Source organism: Schistocerca piceifrons, chromosome 1, assembly GCF_021461385.2.
Source record: "Schistocerca piceifrons isolate TAMUIC-IGC-003096 chromosome 1, iqSchPice1.1, whole genome shotgun sequence".
In the NCBI taxonomy this organism is placed as follows: Eukaryota; Metazoa; Arthropoda; class Insecta; order Orthoptera; family Acrididae; genus Schistocerca; species Schistocerca piceifrons.
In genome coordinates, this window is record NC_060138.1 from 493,000,755 (window position 1) to 493,017,646 (window position 16,892).

A 16,892-nucleotide genomic window follows, 5' to 3' on the forward strand; every position below is an offset into this window, starting at 1 on the left:
GGGTGTTGGCCCTGTGTGCCTCGGTCGTATGCAGTCCTGATTGTGGCGCTCACCTGCACGGCGCCAAACACACATACGACCATCATTGACACCAAGGCAGAAGCGACTCTCATCGCTGAAGACGACACGTCTCCATTCGTCCCTCCATTCACGCCTGTCGCGACACCACTGGAGGCGGGCTGCACGATGTTGGGGCGTGAGCGGAAGACGGCCTAACGGTGTGCGGGACCGTAGCCCAGCTTCATGGAGACGGTTGCGAATGGTCCTCGCCGATACCCCAGGAGCAACAGTGTCCCTTATTTGCTGGGAAGTGGCGGTGCGGTCCCCTACGGCACTGCGTAGGATCCTACGGTCTTGGCGTGCATCCGTGCGTCGCTGCGGTCCGGTCCCAGGTCGACGGGCATGTGCACCTTCCGCCGACCACTGGCGACAACATCGATGTACTGTGGAGACCTCACGCCCCACGTGTTGAGCAATTCGGCGGTACGTCCACCCGGCCTCCCGCATGCCCACTATACGCCCTCGCTCAAAGTCCGTCAACTGCACATACGGTTCACGTCCACGCTGTCGCGGCATGCTACCAGTGTTAAAGACTGCGATGGAGCTCCGTATGCCACGGCAAACTGGCTGACACTGACGGCGGCGGTGCACAAATGCTGCGCAGCTAGCGCCATTCGACGGCCAACACCGCGGTTCCTGGTGTGTCCGCTGTGCCGTGCGTGTGAGCATTGCTTGTACAGCCCTCTCGCAGTGTCCGGAGCAAGTATGGTGGGTCTGACACACCGGTGTCAATGTGTTCTTTTTTCCATTTCCAGGAGTGTAGTACACAGAACTCCCATGGTATACCGTTAGCGAATCCTCAGTATCGGTGCAGCCGGAATGTGGAACCGCGATAATTGGCTGCGGTATTTTGGGACCAGTCTTCTTTCCACGTCGCCTAACAGGCCGGGACTATCGGCGTTTCTTGCGAGTGACTTTGCCTCTCCTTGCGGAAGAAGTGCCATTGATGATTCGAATGGTTGGGTGGCTGCTACATTATGGTAATCCAACCCACTTCGCCTTTAACATCCGGACGCATCTCCATAGTCGATCGAGGGGGTCAAGTTGCATGGCCTGCTTGTTCACCGGATCTCAACCCGTGAGATTTCTGGTTATGGAGCCATAATATGGAGACACTAGAGCAGCGAATTCATACTGCCTTTGACATTGTTCGAATGCAGCCTGGCCGATGAGAGCGTGTAAGACAGAACATGCTACGGCGCCTACACGCATGCGTCGAGGCACATAGAAACGATTTCCAGCACATACTGTAACAAACCATGCATTTCCGGACATAATTGATTAGACCTTGTTCGTTCCGTATCCTCCCATCGATCAGTCCCTAGAGTTTGTACACGGTGGAAAAAATCACCCTGTATAATTACTTAGATAAGTTACTCCTCAGCTCTGACTGAATGTTTGTGCTTCAGTGTAACTATATCTGATTTTTTGTGTAAAATTTACGAATATTTGAACTGTTATGAATACTTCCCCTCCACGAACCATGGACCTTGCCGTCGGTGAGGAAGCTTGCTTGCCTCAGCGATACAGATGGCCGTACCGTAGGTGCAACCACAACGGAGGGGTATCTGTTGAGAGGTCAGACAAACGCGTGCTTACTGAAGAGGGGCAGCAGCCTTTTCAGTAGTTGTAGGGGCAACAGTCTGGATGATTGACTGATCTAGCCGGCCGGTGTGGCCGTGCGGTTCTAGGCGCTTCAGTCTGGAACCGCGTGACCGCTACGGTCGCAGGTTCGAATCCTGCCTCGGGCATGGATGTGTGTGATGTCCTTAGGTTAGTTAGGTTTAATTAGTTCTAAGTTCTAGGCGACTCATGACCTCAGAAGTTAAGTCGCATAGTGCTCAGAGCCATTTGATTGACTGATCTGGCCTTGTAACACTAACCAAAACGGCCTTGCTGTGCTGGTACTGCGAACGGCTGAAAGCAAGGGGAAACTACAGCCGTAATTTTTCCCAAGGACATGCAGCTTTACTGTATGGTTAAATGATGATGGCGCTCTCTTGGGTAAAATATTCTGGAGGTAAAATAGTCCCCCATTCAGATCTCCGGGCGGGGACTACTCAAGAGGACGTCGTTATCAGGAGAAAGAAAACTGACGTTCTACGGATCGGAGCGTGGAATGTCAGGTCCCTTAATCGGGCAGGTAGGTTAGAAAATTTAAAAAGGGAATTGGATAGGTTAAAGTTAGATATAGTGGGAATTAGTGAAGTTCGGTGGCAGGAGGAACAAGACTTTTGGTCAGGTGAATACAAAATCAAATAGGGGTAATGCAGGAGTAGGTTTAATAATGATTAAAAAAATAGGAGTGCGAGTAAGCTACTACAAACAACATAATGAAAGCATTATTGTGGCCAAGACAGACACGAAGCCCATGCCTACTACAGTAGTACAAGTTTATATGCCAACTACTGCAGATGATGAAAAAATCGATGAAATGTATGAAGAGATAAAAGAAGTTATTCAGGTAGTGAAGGGAGACGAAAATTTAATAGTCATGGGTGAATGGAATTCTAGAGTAGGAAAAGAGAGAGAAGGAAACATAGTAGGTAAATATGGATTGGGGGGTAAGAAATGAAGGAGGAAGCCGCCCGGTAGAATTTTGCACACAGCATAACTTAATCATAGCTAACACTTGGTTCAAGAATCATAAAAGAAGGTTGTATACATGGAAGAATCCTGGAGATACTAGAAGGCATCAGATAGATTATATAATGGTAAGACAGAGATTTAGGAACCAGGTTTTAAATTGTAAGACATTTCCAGGGGCAGATGTGGACTCTGACCACAATCTATTGGTTATGAACTGTAGATTAAAACTGAAGAAACTGCAAAAAGGTGGGAATTTAAGGAGATGGGACCTGGATAAACTGACAAAACCAGAGTTTGTACAGGGTTTCAGGGAAAGCATAAGGGAACATTTGACAGGAATGGGGAAAAGAAATACAGTAGAAGAAGAATGTGTAGCTTTGAGGGATGAAGAAGTGAAGGCAGCAGAGGATCAAGTAGGTAAAAAGACGAGGGCTAGTAGAAATTCTTGGGTAACAGAAGATATATTGAATTTAATTGATGAAAGGAGAAAATATAAAAATGCAGTATATGAAGCACGCAAAAAGGAATACAAACGTCTCAAAAATGAGATCGACAGGAAGTGCAAAATGGCTAAGCAGGGATGGCTAGAGGACAAATGTAAGGATGTATAGGCTTATCTCACTAGGGGTAAGATAGATACAGCCTACAGGAAAATTAGAGAGACCTTCGGAGATAAGAGAACCACTTGCATGAACATCGAGAGCTCAGATGGAAACCCAGTTCCAAGCAAAGAAGGGAAAGCAGAAAGGTGAAAGGAGTGTATAGAAGGTCTATACAAGGGCGATGTACTTGAGGACAATATTATGGAAATGGAAGAGGATGTAGATGAATATGAAATGGGAGACACGATACTGCGTGAAGAGTTTGACAGAGCACTGAAAGACCTGAGTAGAAACAAGACCCCAGGAGTAGACAACATTCCATTAGAACTACTGACGGCCTTGGGAGAGCCAGTCCTGACAAAACTTTACCATCTGGTGAGCAAGATGTATGAGACAGGCGAAATACCCTCAGACTTCAAGAAGAATAAAATAATTCCAATCCCAAAGAAAGCAGGTGTTGGCAAATGTGAAAATTACCGAACTATCAGTTTAATACGTCACAGCTGCAAAATACTAACGCGAATTCTTTACAGACGAATGGAAAAACTGGTAGAAGCCGACCTCGGGGAAGATCAGTTTGGATTCCGTAGAAATGTTGGAACACGTGACGCAATACTGACCTTACGACTTATCTTAGAAGAAAGATTATGGAAAGGCAAACCTACGTTTCTAGCATTTGTAGACTTAGAGAAAGCTTTTGACAATGTTGACTGGAATATTCTCTTTCAAATTCTAAAGGTGGCAGGGGTAAAATACAGGGAGCCAAAGGCTATTTACAATTTATACAGAAACCAGATGGCAGTTATAAGAGTCGAGGGGCATGAAAGGGAAGCAGTGGTTGGGAAGGGAGTGAGACAGGGTTGTAGCCTCTCCCCGATGTTATTCAATCTCTATATTGAGAAAGCAGTAAAGGCAACAAAAGAAAAATTCGGAGTAAATATTAAAATCCATGGAGAAGAAATAAAAACTTTGAGGTTCGCCGATGAGATTGTAATTCTGTCAGAGACAGCAAAGGACCTGGAAGAGCAAGTGAACGGAATGGACAGTGTCTTGAAAGAAGGATTTAAGATGAACATCAACAAAAGCAAAACGAGGATAATGGAATGTAGTCGAATTAAGTCGGGTGATGCTGAGGGAATTAGATTAGGAAAATAGACACTTAAAGTAGTAAAGGAGTTTTGCTATTTGGGGAGCAAAATAACTGATGATGGTCGAAGTAGAGAGGATATAAAATGTAGACTGGCAATGGCAAGGAAAGCGTTCTGAAGAAGAGAAATTTGTTAACATCGAGTATAGATTTAAGTATCAGGAAGTAGTTTCTGAAAGTATTTGTATGGAGTGTAGCCATGTATGGAAGTGAAACATGGACGATAAATAGTTTGGACAAGAAGAGAATAGAAGCTTTCGAAATGCGGTACTACAGAAGATGGGTAGATCACATAACTAATGAAGAGGTATTGAATAGAATTGGGGAGAAGAGGAGTTTGTGGCACAACTTGACAAGAAGAAGGGACCAGTTGGTAGGACATGTTCTGAGGCATCAAGGGATCACAAATTCAGCATTGGAGGGCAGCGTGGACGGTAAAAATCGTAGAGGGAGACCAAGAGATGAATACATTAAGCAGATTCAGAAGGATGTAGATTGCAGTAAGTACTGGGAGATGAAGAAGCTTGCACAGGATAGAGTAGCATGGAGAGCTGCATCAAACCAGTCTCAGGACTGAAGACCACTAAACAACAATGAATACTTAAACCTTCTGACTAATTTGTATACACAAAAGGGAATACTGGGCAGAAACTGTACCAGATGATGTATATCAAACGATTACAGTGTGTGGAATCGTGTCAGTCAAGTTCAGTTCTGATAATATGATCTGCAGTGAAATGATATAATGAATGAATTGTTATGAAACAAATTTCAACTACAAAGTTATTGTTGACATTTGAAGTGAATAATAACATATCATTCAACATTTTGCTGTCAAGTAAGTAGATGTTCACTGCTCTGGTTAAATAGAGTGACAAAAAATTTGATGTGAGAAAGTTCTGTGCTTGAGTGTAATCTAGAATATGTTTGTGTTTATACTTATTACTCTGAGATAACTGATGCAGTTAGAACGTTTTTAACGTCGTCTATGTTTATAAAAATTCAGCTACGTAATGTACAAGCCAATTTCACGTTTGATAACGCTACTTTTGGATGGCAGGTTGCATTGTCTAGGAAAAGAAGAACTTGACGATTTCCTTCTTTCATTTTGGCATTGAAAGAGCCCAGCCATTCTTCCATACGACCACTCACCACTCACCATCCACGCCTTTTTATTGCTTCGCCATGTGACTGGAAGCTTACTGACGTCTTATGTTCTTGAAACAACGTGGCTTTGCAAGCCATTCCAGTCGTCAGTGGCTTCTCCACTTCACACAGCAGTACAGCGAGACTTTCTGTGGACGTTTTTCCACCGGTGCCCTTTTCATCTCGAATTGCTAGCGATTTTGAATGGAGCACGCGATAAAACAGTCTCGTTTCATCGGCATTGAACACGTCTTTCGGGGTCATAATTCACAATTAAGTTAGATAGTATTGTCTTCCATTCTGTTTCTACACTTTCTTGCACACCCTTAGCTTCCTCACACATTTCATTCCACATGTTGCGCCTAGCTTTGAAATTGTCCAGCCATCCTGTGGATGCCTTAAACTCTGTAATTCCAAGCTCTTTAGCGACTTTCAGAGCCTCACTCTACAACATGGGTCCAGATAAAAGCAAGTTTTTTTCTCGCGCACTTACGAACCATTCTCACACTATTTCGTTATTTGATCCTTTCCGGTCTTCTTCGCCTTTATTTTCATCTGACCGTTCCCTTTCGTCCATTCGTCCCAAATCTTATCCTTGTTTCTTAAAGGCTCATAAATTTGTGTTTTACCGCAGTTCAAACGCAACATAATTTCGCGCACAGAGAGTTTGTCTTTCTCAATCGCCTCGATTACATTAATAATTCGTTAAGTGTTAACGACACATACCGTTTGTTCGACATCATGTTACTGTATCTCTTAAAGTGCTACTAGTCAACTGAAACTGGCAGAAAATAATGACCTTGCCGGGTAAAATCATTGTTTAACGGAACAATACCCACCTCTTTCACTGCGCACATTGCAGCAGATTGTTGGTAGATGCGCAACTCTGTTCCTGTATGCGCCGGCGTGCGTCAAAAATGAGGCAAACGAGAAAGCCGACAAAGAGAGCACTGACGAACGAACCGTTTCCTTTGATGTACCTTACCGACACTGAGCATTAACTTATTCGTTGTGGGACAAAGAGGCGCGGTTTTAGGTCCACAACAGCATCGCCGCGCTGCGCTGGACCTCTTTTCTTGGTTTTGCGCCGCTTAACACAGGTGTTAAAAGTAACGTCCTGGTAGAGTCGTGAATAACTAATGAACTGTAATACAGTAGTACTGTATAGGCTCTCTTCCCCATTATACAACGAATTATCAAGTATGTTCTAAGATTTGCTTTTCGTTTCCGCGTTATGCACGTTCCGCTTTATACAAAAAAATCAGCATATAAAAGTGCACTGAATGCGTCGGTACTGAAATACTCGTACGGTTTGGGCAGGTTTCCGAATTATACACGTGCTGATTTGAGCAAGTTTTATATATTGGCTGAATCATTGGAAGATAGAAGCTGGCCAAAGTCCACATGAGCTGGTCAGCAAGTTAACTCGTCCACAGCCTCTTTCCATGTTGAGAGGAAACAGTCATCAGCAGTACAGGCAGATCAGCCTCGCACTACAGACTGGTGCCAGGGAGGCGTAACGGCAGCACGAAAGCCAGGCGCAGGTCTAAGAGGGAGGGGGATGATGGAGGTCGTTACCTCCACCGTAACCCCCAAAAAATGTAGTAAAAACGTTTATATTTTACGTGTTTCAATTTCCAAATTTCACAGCTAACTTTCGAAGGATAAAGAATATGAAAACTAAGTGTCATGAAAGGTACAAGAATTTTTCAGATCTTAGAATCTACATTTAACACAGAATTCGTCTCAGTTGCTTGAGTGAGGGCCTGCCAACATGGGTGGCGTGACCGGTAACATTCGAGCCACGTAAAGGCACATGCTTAGTCAGACCACACCTGCTATCAACAACAAATCCGCCATAACTCATAAGAAATGGAAAGAGCCTCTAAGAAGAAGGAAAAAAACTTTGTTTCCTGAAAGCAGGTATTCCAGTTCTCAAATGAAACCAAAGATGAAGCAAATTTCTACTTCGTTGTTTATCCATGTGAACTAATCAACCCAAAATTTTGTGTTCCCAGCTATATACACTGAGGTGACAAAAAGCCATGGTATAGTGACATCCACGTATATAGAAGGCAGTAGTATTCGAACACGAGGTATAAAACGGCAGTGCATTTGTGGGGCTGTCATTTGTGCTCAGGTGGTTCACGCGAAAAGGTTTCCAACGTAATTATGGCCGCACGACGGGAATTAACAAATTTTGAACGCTGAATGGTAACTGGAGCTAGATGCATGGGACATCCCATTTCGGAAATCGTTAAGGAATTCAATACTCAGAGATTCACAGCGCCAAGAATGTGCCGAGAATACCATATTTCAGGTATTACCTCTCACCAACCAAGTGCAGCGGCGTTTGCGTAGAGTTTCCAGTGCCAACAGGACAAACAACACCGTGAAATAACCACATAAATAAATGTAGGCTCCTAATCGACTAATATTCCCCACAAAGCACTCAAAAAACTTACTACAGTATACCGACACACGCCACCGATCAAGAATCACTAATTACGACATTTGCAATGCAATCAAATAATAAATTACAATGCCTATAAAGCAATACATAAAAAGGTAAAACACGAAAACAATGCCATCTCACCGAGCTAGGTGGCGCAGTGGCTAGCACACTGGACTCACATTCGGGAGGATGACGGTTCAATTCTGCTTCCGGCCATCCTGATTTAGGTTTTCCATGATTTCCCTAAATCGCTCCAGGCAAATTCCGGGATGCTTCCTTTGAAAGGGCACGGCCGACTTCCTTCCCCGTCCTTCCCTAATCCAATGAGACCAATGACCTCGCTGTCTGGTCTCCTCCCCCAAACAACCCAACACAACCCAAACCAATGCCATCTACACCTATAGTTCAAATCAATGGAAAAGTTGTTCTGCGTTGTGGAAAGGCAATATACAAGTTAGCACATCCAAAAGAAATTAAACTAAACCTAAATGCACATAAGAGATTCTATGGTTTACCGAAATCCTGGCAGGGTCCCCATGTGTAAGTAGTGTGAGTAAAGGGTCGCTATATGTAAGGTGCGTGAAGTGCACTTTGAATAAGAAAATGCTATCTGACATTGAAGTCAGTGTAAGAGATTGGGTCGCCACCGTCTCTAGCCACACGACAAATGAGAGGTTGGGCTGAGTCGGAAATTTACTTAAGTTATTCATAAGAAAAACTCATAAAAGAACATTCACTATAAAGTCACTCATCAAGAATGGGATGTAATTATTAATACGATCCTAGCATTGTACACATTAATCAAATATTAAAATAAAGCAAAGAGTGAGTGGCCACTTTGCCTAAGAGCAGCTTGCAGCAACATTCCTGAAAACAAGATCTATTCTAAAGCATTTGTTTAAAATAAAAAGGGAACTCTAATTATTGGACTTGTGCACATGGGAACGCCGTGGATGGGCTAATATGGAAAACTACAAGGTAAATGGCATAGGTAACGGAGACGTAACATTGATACACTGAATAAGATTTGAGGTAAAATTATTTATTCCTTAAAACATTGATGTAAGGCATCCACATAACTGCTATTGCCTGGTAACTAAGTACAATTTCTTGTGAAACGCTAAACGACTCACAACAGACTCGTGTGCCCACGTGGTTCAAGGAGACACAATTTCTACGTACCATGGTCAAATTTTAGTCACATTAAACCACGCAGCCGTGAAAAATTAATATTTTACAGAGGACAGATGACAAAGGGTAATGGCAGAGGGCCAACAAACTCTAATGTTAACCCAAGTGGATGGTTTCCAACGGACACCTAATAATGAAATAAAGAGGATTCACGAAGGGGCAAAAATTACCAAGGTTCGGAAAATAATAGAATGTACACACACGCAGTCGCAGGCACACAAGCCTTCACACAACTGAGGGCGCACTTCCTACGTGAGATCGCTTCAACATATGCAATTCCTTTGTGCTACGTTCTTCTTACGGACCAAAGTCTGCATTAGGAGTCAAACTGAAAGTCTGCCAAAGCGTTGCATTCCTTGCTGTGACCCAGTAAAACAATTTTTATAAGACGAGACGCAAGACCAAAAGCTAAAAGCTCCCCTCTCGCTATAAGGCAACGCGCCACGCGGTTAAATCAACTCACCCTTCTTCAAAGAGACCTCGGCTGCAGACCCTCGGCGAGCTGGAACCAGACTGACCGTCTCACACACTCCAACGTCTCCCACGCGACCCTGTGGCCAGGAAAACCCAGAGCTGAGGATTCCGCCACCAACCTAACACCGGTAACTTTCACACAAGGGGAGCAAACCTCTTTTCTTACCTGAAAACTACAAGGGATGGCCATTCTGTACGACTACCGCTGATTCTCTGCAGCGTACTAAATTACCGTACAGCAAAATGAAACACATCGACATTCATTCACTCACGGATGCCAGAGGGTTCTGTATCACTGGAAAGAAAATAAAATGATAATGAAAGGGGACTACAGGACCCTTTCAATGTTCCCAAACAACGATGTATGTAATTTTTACGGATGACAATGCACCATGTCATTTGGCTGAAATTGTTCGCAGTAGGTCTGAAGAACATTCTAGACAATTCTAGCGGATGATTTGGCCGTCCAGATGGCCCAACATGAATCCGAGCGAACATGTATGGGACAAAATCGAGAGGTCAGTTCATGTACAAAATTCTTCAGCGGAAACACTTAAGCAATTATGGACGGCTTCAGAGGCAGCATGGCTCAATATTTCCGCAGGGGGCTTCCAAAGACTTTCTGAGTCCATTATACATCGAATTACTCCACTAAGCCGGGCAGAAGTTGGTCCGACACGATATTAGGAGACATCCCATGACTTTTGTCGCCTCAGTGTATTTAAACGAATAGCTTATGATGATTTGAAGATCACGTCATTGAATATGTCCTGTCGTTACTACGAGCTTCGCTACAAACGGCACCAACCATAACCTTTCATGTTACGCAGAAGCTATTACAGTAATACTAAATACATGGAAAACAACTATTTAGCTGGTACGTAACACGTTTAGGTGGCATCCGAGAGCATTAGGATTAAATTGCTTAGCTACGCTAAGGACACATGAAAATTCAGTCATGCTCGTATTAGTATACAGAACTTACAACAAATATTTATGCATATTTCAAAGGTAACCGGCCATGGGAAGCGGTGCGAGGTCACTAGAATCAATTTTAAAAGGATAGAGCTAGAAACCCGCCTTTGCTTTGTCGAAAGAATTGCTCGGACACTTACTATAAATGATTTAGGTTTATCAGTAGACGTGTTGAATTCACTGTGGTACACCTAGGAAATTCATGGACAATGTCGTAAGAAATGCATAGGAAACAAAAAAAAGCCTCCATGATTGTTAAATGGAAAAATGCAGAGAAACATTTTCTGATAGTATAGGAAAATTTACGGCTGTCACAAGGAAAAAACTAGTGTAGAAATTTGCGACCTCAGACAGAAATGCTAGTACAGACTCAAAACTCAAGAAAATCACAGGTGATATATCAGTTGAGTCAACGAACATAAACGTTTAAGAAACTGGATAAAATTTTCTCGAATGAAAAACAGCCCACAGTTGCACTAAATTATGTTTATTTTAATCCTTGACCATGGTTTCTACTATAATAATACAGCCTTCTTCAGAAGTCACACTAATATATGAAAAATGTCTTAGCCCAGCGGCGGCGTCAAGACCAATAAAATAACTTCAACAGACATGAGCCTGTTTCGAACATAAGTAAAATTACATATGGCACCGTATGTCCTCTGCCACTACGACTGTTATACTCTATTAGTGTGACTTCTGAAGAAGGCTATATTATTATAGCAGAAACCATGGTCAAGGTTTAAAAAAAAACATAGTTTAGTGCAACTGTGGGCTGTTTTTCATTCTCCTCAATTTCTTAACGGTTGCTGTTGTCGCTGCCATAATGAAAATAATGGATAAAATTATCACAGAAATAAAATTTTAAGAATCTAGAACTTGAAGTCACGCAAATAAGAAGTTCAAACGTAAGAAAAATTGTGAAGCCAAGAAATATGCCTCAGCGAATAATCATCAAAGTGATACAAAATTTTTCAGTCAGAAAGTAAAGTAGGCCCATCTCGTTATGTACAACTAAATGCACTGATAAAGCAAGTTCGGTCCCCAAAAGTTTGAAATGACAGTAAGAAAACTAGTGTTACATACGGAAATTTGAAAACAGAAACGAAGTAACGGAGAATGCGAACTGACAACATTACAAAAGAAATTTGGAAATTTACAAATCTACAACGCATGAAGTACGTTCGTTATTAAAGTTCTCTGGGACAAAAAAAAATATGGAGGTGACCTACTGAAAGAAGAACAAGCAACGCAACCGTCATAAAAATTACAAATTCGCTGAGTCAAAGAATTTCATATTGATATGCAACACACTAACAGCAGACGAATATATGAAAACAAACAAGTCATTCTCGGAAATTGCATTATTAGTCATTGATTCGCCACTTATTGTGAATATTCTTAGTCCATCACGGATCAACAAGAACAAAGCAGCGAAATGGACGAAACGCGTGATAGAAGAGAAAAGTATTAGGGAGAAATTGATGAACAGCACAAAAAGAATTCAAAAGAATACTTACGCTCACTAAGATTCACAACTCATAATTTTCGTCAACAGAGAAGAAAGCAATGGCTGAATACCCAGCCATTAAGCAGGGCACACACCAACATGGCGTGACATGCGACGTGACACAAAAAAGATACAAACGTGCTAGTAGGATAGGTGTGCCGACTCTAGCCAAGATAATCACCTCATCATGTTACACTTCCAGTATCAGGCTACACACTTAGGCTCCTTGGTGCCCCCCCCCCCCCCCCCCCCCAGAGAACCACCGGGTATTGATCAGGGTCACCCACGGCATCACCCAGGCAATTGTGTTATGTGAAATATAAATGGCGGCAACTTCCCTCCCCATTCACCCTCCTCCTACACCGCCCCTCCCCCCTGGGCCAATGAAAATCGAGAACTGCCTCCACACTTTCTTCTTTTATAACTGGGACACTTGAACGGGAGAGGTTATTCTGGAGATGGACAGCGTAGGGACAGAGAGAGACTGTATCTACATTAAGTCACATCACTTGAGTTCATTTGTTAACAACAGTTTAATATTACATCATTCGAGGCACCAGTAAAAAACACATCCAACGAGATATCTCAGTGCCCTTATTATTCCATTTTTACGTATTTTTCACCCATTTCACAGTTTTGCTATTTTACGACTTAGACATTCTCGAGCTGGGTAGCACAGGGGGAGGTTGTAGACTGTGTCTATTTGTTAATAACAAATTAAAATCACATCACTTGAATTCTATTTGTTGATACCAGTTTAGTATAAAGTGACACCAGCAGAGAGCACATCCAGGGAGATACGTAAGTACTCTCATTTTTTAGGTATTTTCCCCAATCTTCATATTTTGTTTCATAATTTTACTTATTTTTTCCAGTTATTCAAGATCCACCGCAACTGTTCCTGGCATCGCGTCGTCATCATAATGCTGTCGGACAATCACAAGGCAGTATGTATCCAAATTATTTATCACTCAAAATGAAGCACAGCTCCCAAGCTCCATCTTTTATAACTGGGACAGTTGAGTGGTCACCATTGGGAGAGGTTGTAGGTGCATCTATTTGTTAGTAACGAATTACGTCACTCGAGGACTGTTTGTAAATAACCATCTAAAATTTCGTCATTAGAGGCTCCAGTAGGCACTACACCTAAACAGATATGAAATTACGCCCATTTTTCCACATTTTTCATTATTTTACGCATTTTAATCAATTACGTCAGTTATGTGTCGACGTCAACATCGCGTCTTCACGACATGATCATGCTCTAAGGCTATCACAATAGAGCGTGGGTCCCGATTTATTTATTATAGCTAAGCGACCGCTGCATTACTAGTGTGAGTGATATTACAGAGTTAAAAACGAACACATTGGTGGAAATTATGACGCCATACCAAGCTCTGTAAGCACTACCGATTTCCAACCATGATACAGTATGTGCAGAACATATTACACTGCAATAGATAAACTACCACTACATTACTAACTTGTGTGATGTCATAGTAAAACTCTGATGTCTCCAACCGAAGATGCTGTATGTTTGTAACACAGCACTACAAAATTCTCACCTAGAGGCAGTGTCGATCAGCATCTGCAACAACCCCAGCCAGAGTCATATCGCCTGCAGGGTAGACAGCCCCTCGGACTCTCACGTGTGGTTGTGTTGTTGCAAACACCGATGCTTTGGGTGGGCTCACGGATACACTATCCAGCAATGACGGATGAAGTTGCATTATAATCGTCTCCAGCTTGACGGCTGACACTGCTGCTATATCAGTTCTGGCTGAGGGGTCTCCATTCCGCAGCAATAATGACAAACAGACTCCAGCATGTCAGTGCAAATATCAAAGTGTGCTATAAATACACAGCTAGATGACTAGGAACTCTCTCCAGCATCCCCATGTCAAACGAGTCAAGTGAGACTCTGGTAGAGTAGGAAGCTTCCCATGCTGTCGCGACCGACAGGTCGCCCACGAGAGAGCTCCCCATATCCACCCAACATCAGGCCAGAACATCTCCCTAGACATGGTAGAGAAATTTGCACAACGTATATGCAATCATGTCTAACCTAGTAGCTGGCACAAAAGGCACTCAATCATTCAGAGAGAGGGATATGACCTAGGTAAGCCAATAGTACGTAACTCACAGACACCCACACACTCACCAGAGGAGTTCCGTGGATGCCTTGAGATAACTGTTACAAACAATCTAAGCGCCAAGTACTTACCTCCCCAACACCCTTTCTTTCTGGAAGAATCAGAAACATACTCCTCCTCCCCCAACCATCATGCTTATAAAAGTGGTGTGAAACGATCCCATTTTCAGCTGGGTAGCACTCCCAGTTGCAATGAAGACATGCAACTAGATTTCTAAACAAAAACTGTGTAATATTATTAGCATATGCGAGTTACTATAAGTCTCGTATATTAACTACAGGAATATTGAAGGATGGTCATTTTTAGCGTGATTTTGACTGATCCATAGAGTTCCACAGACACATACCGGACAGCGAGCACAATGCAATGTTTGCTATGGAAACTTACCTGTGCATTAATAACGAATATGTTTCGAATGCGTGAAAGACTGCTGTAACTGGCATGTTCGTCAACTACATGTGATCCACACTGGATGTAGAGAGAATAATTTTAGCGAAAACTTACAATCGTGGAACTATGTCAGTAGTGGCCTAGATATACCGCTGTTGTCAGACGTGTAACTCAAGCAATATTACCATTCAGCGTCACTGTAAGACTAATAAACAGATGTGGAAATACGTCCTTGCCACACACAAACGAGACTTGTGAAAGGCCGCAGGGCAGCGAAAATAAAATCTTCCTCAATACAAAGCCATAGAGTCACAGGTCACGATACCTATCCCCCTATACAGGGTGTTACAAAAAGGTACGGCCAAACTTTCAGGAAACATTCCTCACACACAAATAAAGAAAAGATGTTATGTGGACATGTGTCCGGAAACGCTTAATTTCCATGTTAGAGCTCATTTTAGTTTCGTCAGTATGTACTGTACTTCCTCGATTCACCACCGGTTGGCCCAATTGAAGGAAGGTAATGTTGACTTCGGTGCTTGTGTTGACATGCAACTCATTGCTCTACAGTACTTGCATCAAGCACATCAGTACGTAGCATCAACAGGTTAGTGTTCATCACGAACGTGGTTTTGCAGTCAGTGCAATGTTTACAAATGCGGAGTTGGCAGATGCCCATTTGATGTATGGATTAGCACGGGGCAATAGCCGTGGCGCGGTACGTTTGCATCGAGACAGATTTCCAGAACGAAGGTGTCCCGACAGGAAGACGTTCGAGGCAATTGATCGGCGTCTTAGGAAGCACGGAACATTCCAGCCTATTACTCGCGACTGGGGAAGACCTAGAACGACGAGGACACCTGCAATGGACGAGGCAATTCTTCGTGCAGTTGACGATAACCCTAATGTCAGCGTCAGAGAAGTTGCTGCTGTACAAGGTAATGTTGACCAAGTCACTGTATGGAGAGTGCTACGGGAGAACCAGTTGTTTCCGTACCATGTACAGCGTGTGCAGGCACTATCAGCAGCTGGTTGGCCTCCACGGGATACTCTACCTGTGCTGCTAGAACATGTGCCTTTACAAGTACGACACAACATGTGGTTCATGCACGATGGAGCTCCTGCACATTTCAGTCGAAGTGTTCGTACGCTTCTCAACAACAAATTCGGTGAGCGACGGATTGGTAGAGGCGGACCAATTCCATGGCCTCCACGCTCTCCTGACCTCAACCCTCTTGACTTTCATTTATGGGGGCATTTGAAAGCTCTTGCCTACGCAACCCCAGTACCAAATGTAGAGACTCTTCGTGCTCGTATTGTGGACGGCTGTGATACAATACGCCATTCTCCAGGGCTGCATCAGCGCATCAGGGATTCCATGCGACGGAGGGTGGATGCATGTATCCTCACTAACGGAGGACATTTTGAACATTTCCTGTAACAAAGTGTTTGAAGTCACGCTGGTACTTTCTGTTGCTGTGTGTTTCCATTCCATGATTAATGTGATTTGAAGAGAACTAATAAAATGAGCTCTAACATGGAAAGTAAGCGTTTCCGGACACATGTCCACATAACATATTTTCTTTCTTTGTGTGTGAGAAATATTTCCTGGAAGTTTGGCCGTACCTTTTTCTAACACCCTGTATACACTACTGACCATTAAAAGGCTACACCACGAAGAAGACATGCTACAGACGCGAAATTTAACCGACAGGAAGAAGATGCTGTGATATGCAAATGATTAGGTTTTCAAGGCATTCACACATGGCTGGCGCCGGTGGCGACACCTACAACGTGCTGACACGCGGAAAGTTTCCAACCGATTTCTCATACACAAACAGCGGTTAACCGTTGTTGTGATGCCTCGTTTAAGGAAGAGAAATGCATACCATCACGTTTCCGACTTTGATAAACGTCGGATTGCAGCCTATCGCGATTGCGGTTTATCGTATCGCGACATTGCTGCTCGCGTTGGTCGATATCCAATGACTGTTAGCAGAATATGGAATCGGTGGGTTCAGGAGGGTAATACAGAACGCCGTGCTGGATCCTAACGGCCTCGTATCAGTAGCTGTCGAGATGACATGCATCTTATCTGCATGGCTGTAACGGATCGTGCAGCCACGTCTCGATCCCTGAGTCAACAGATGAGGACGTTTGCAAGACAACAACCGTCTGCACTAACAGTTGGTCGACGTTT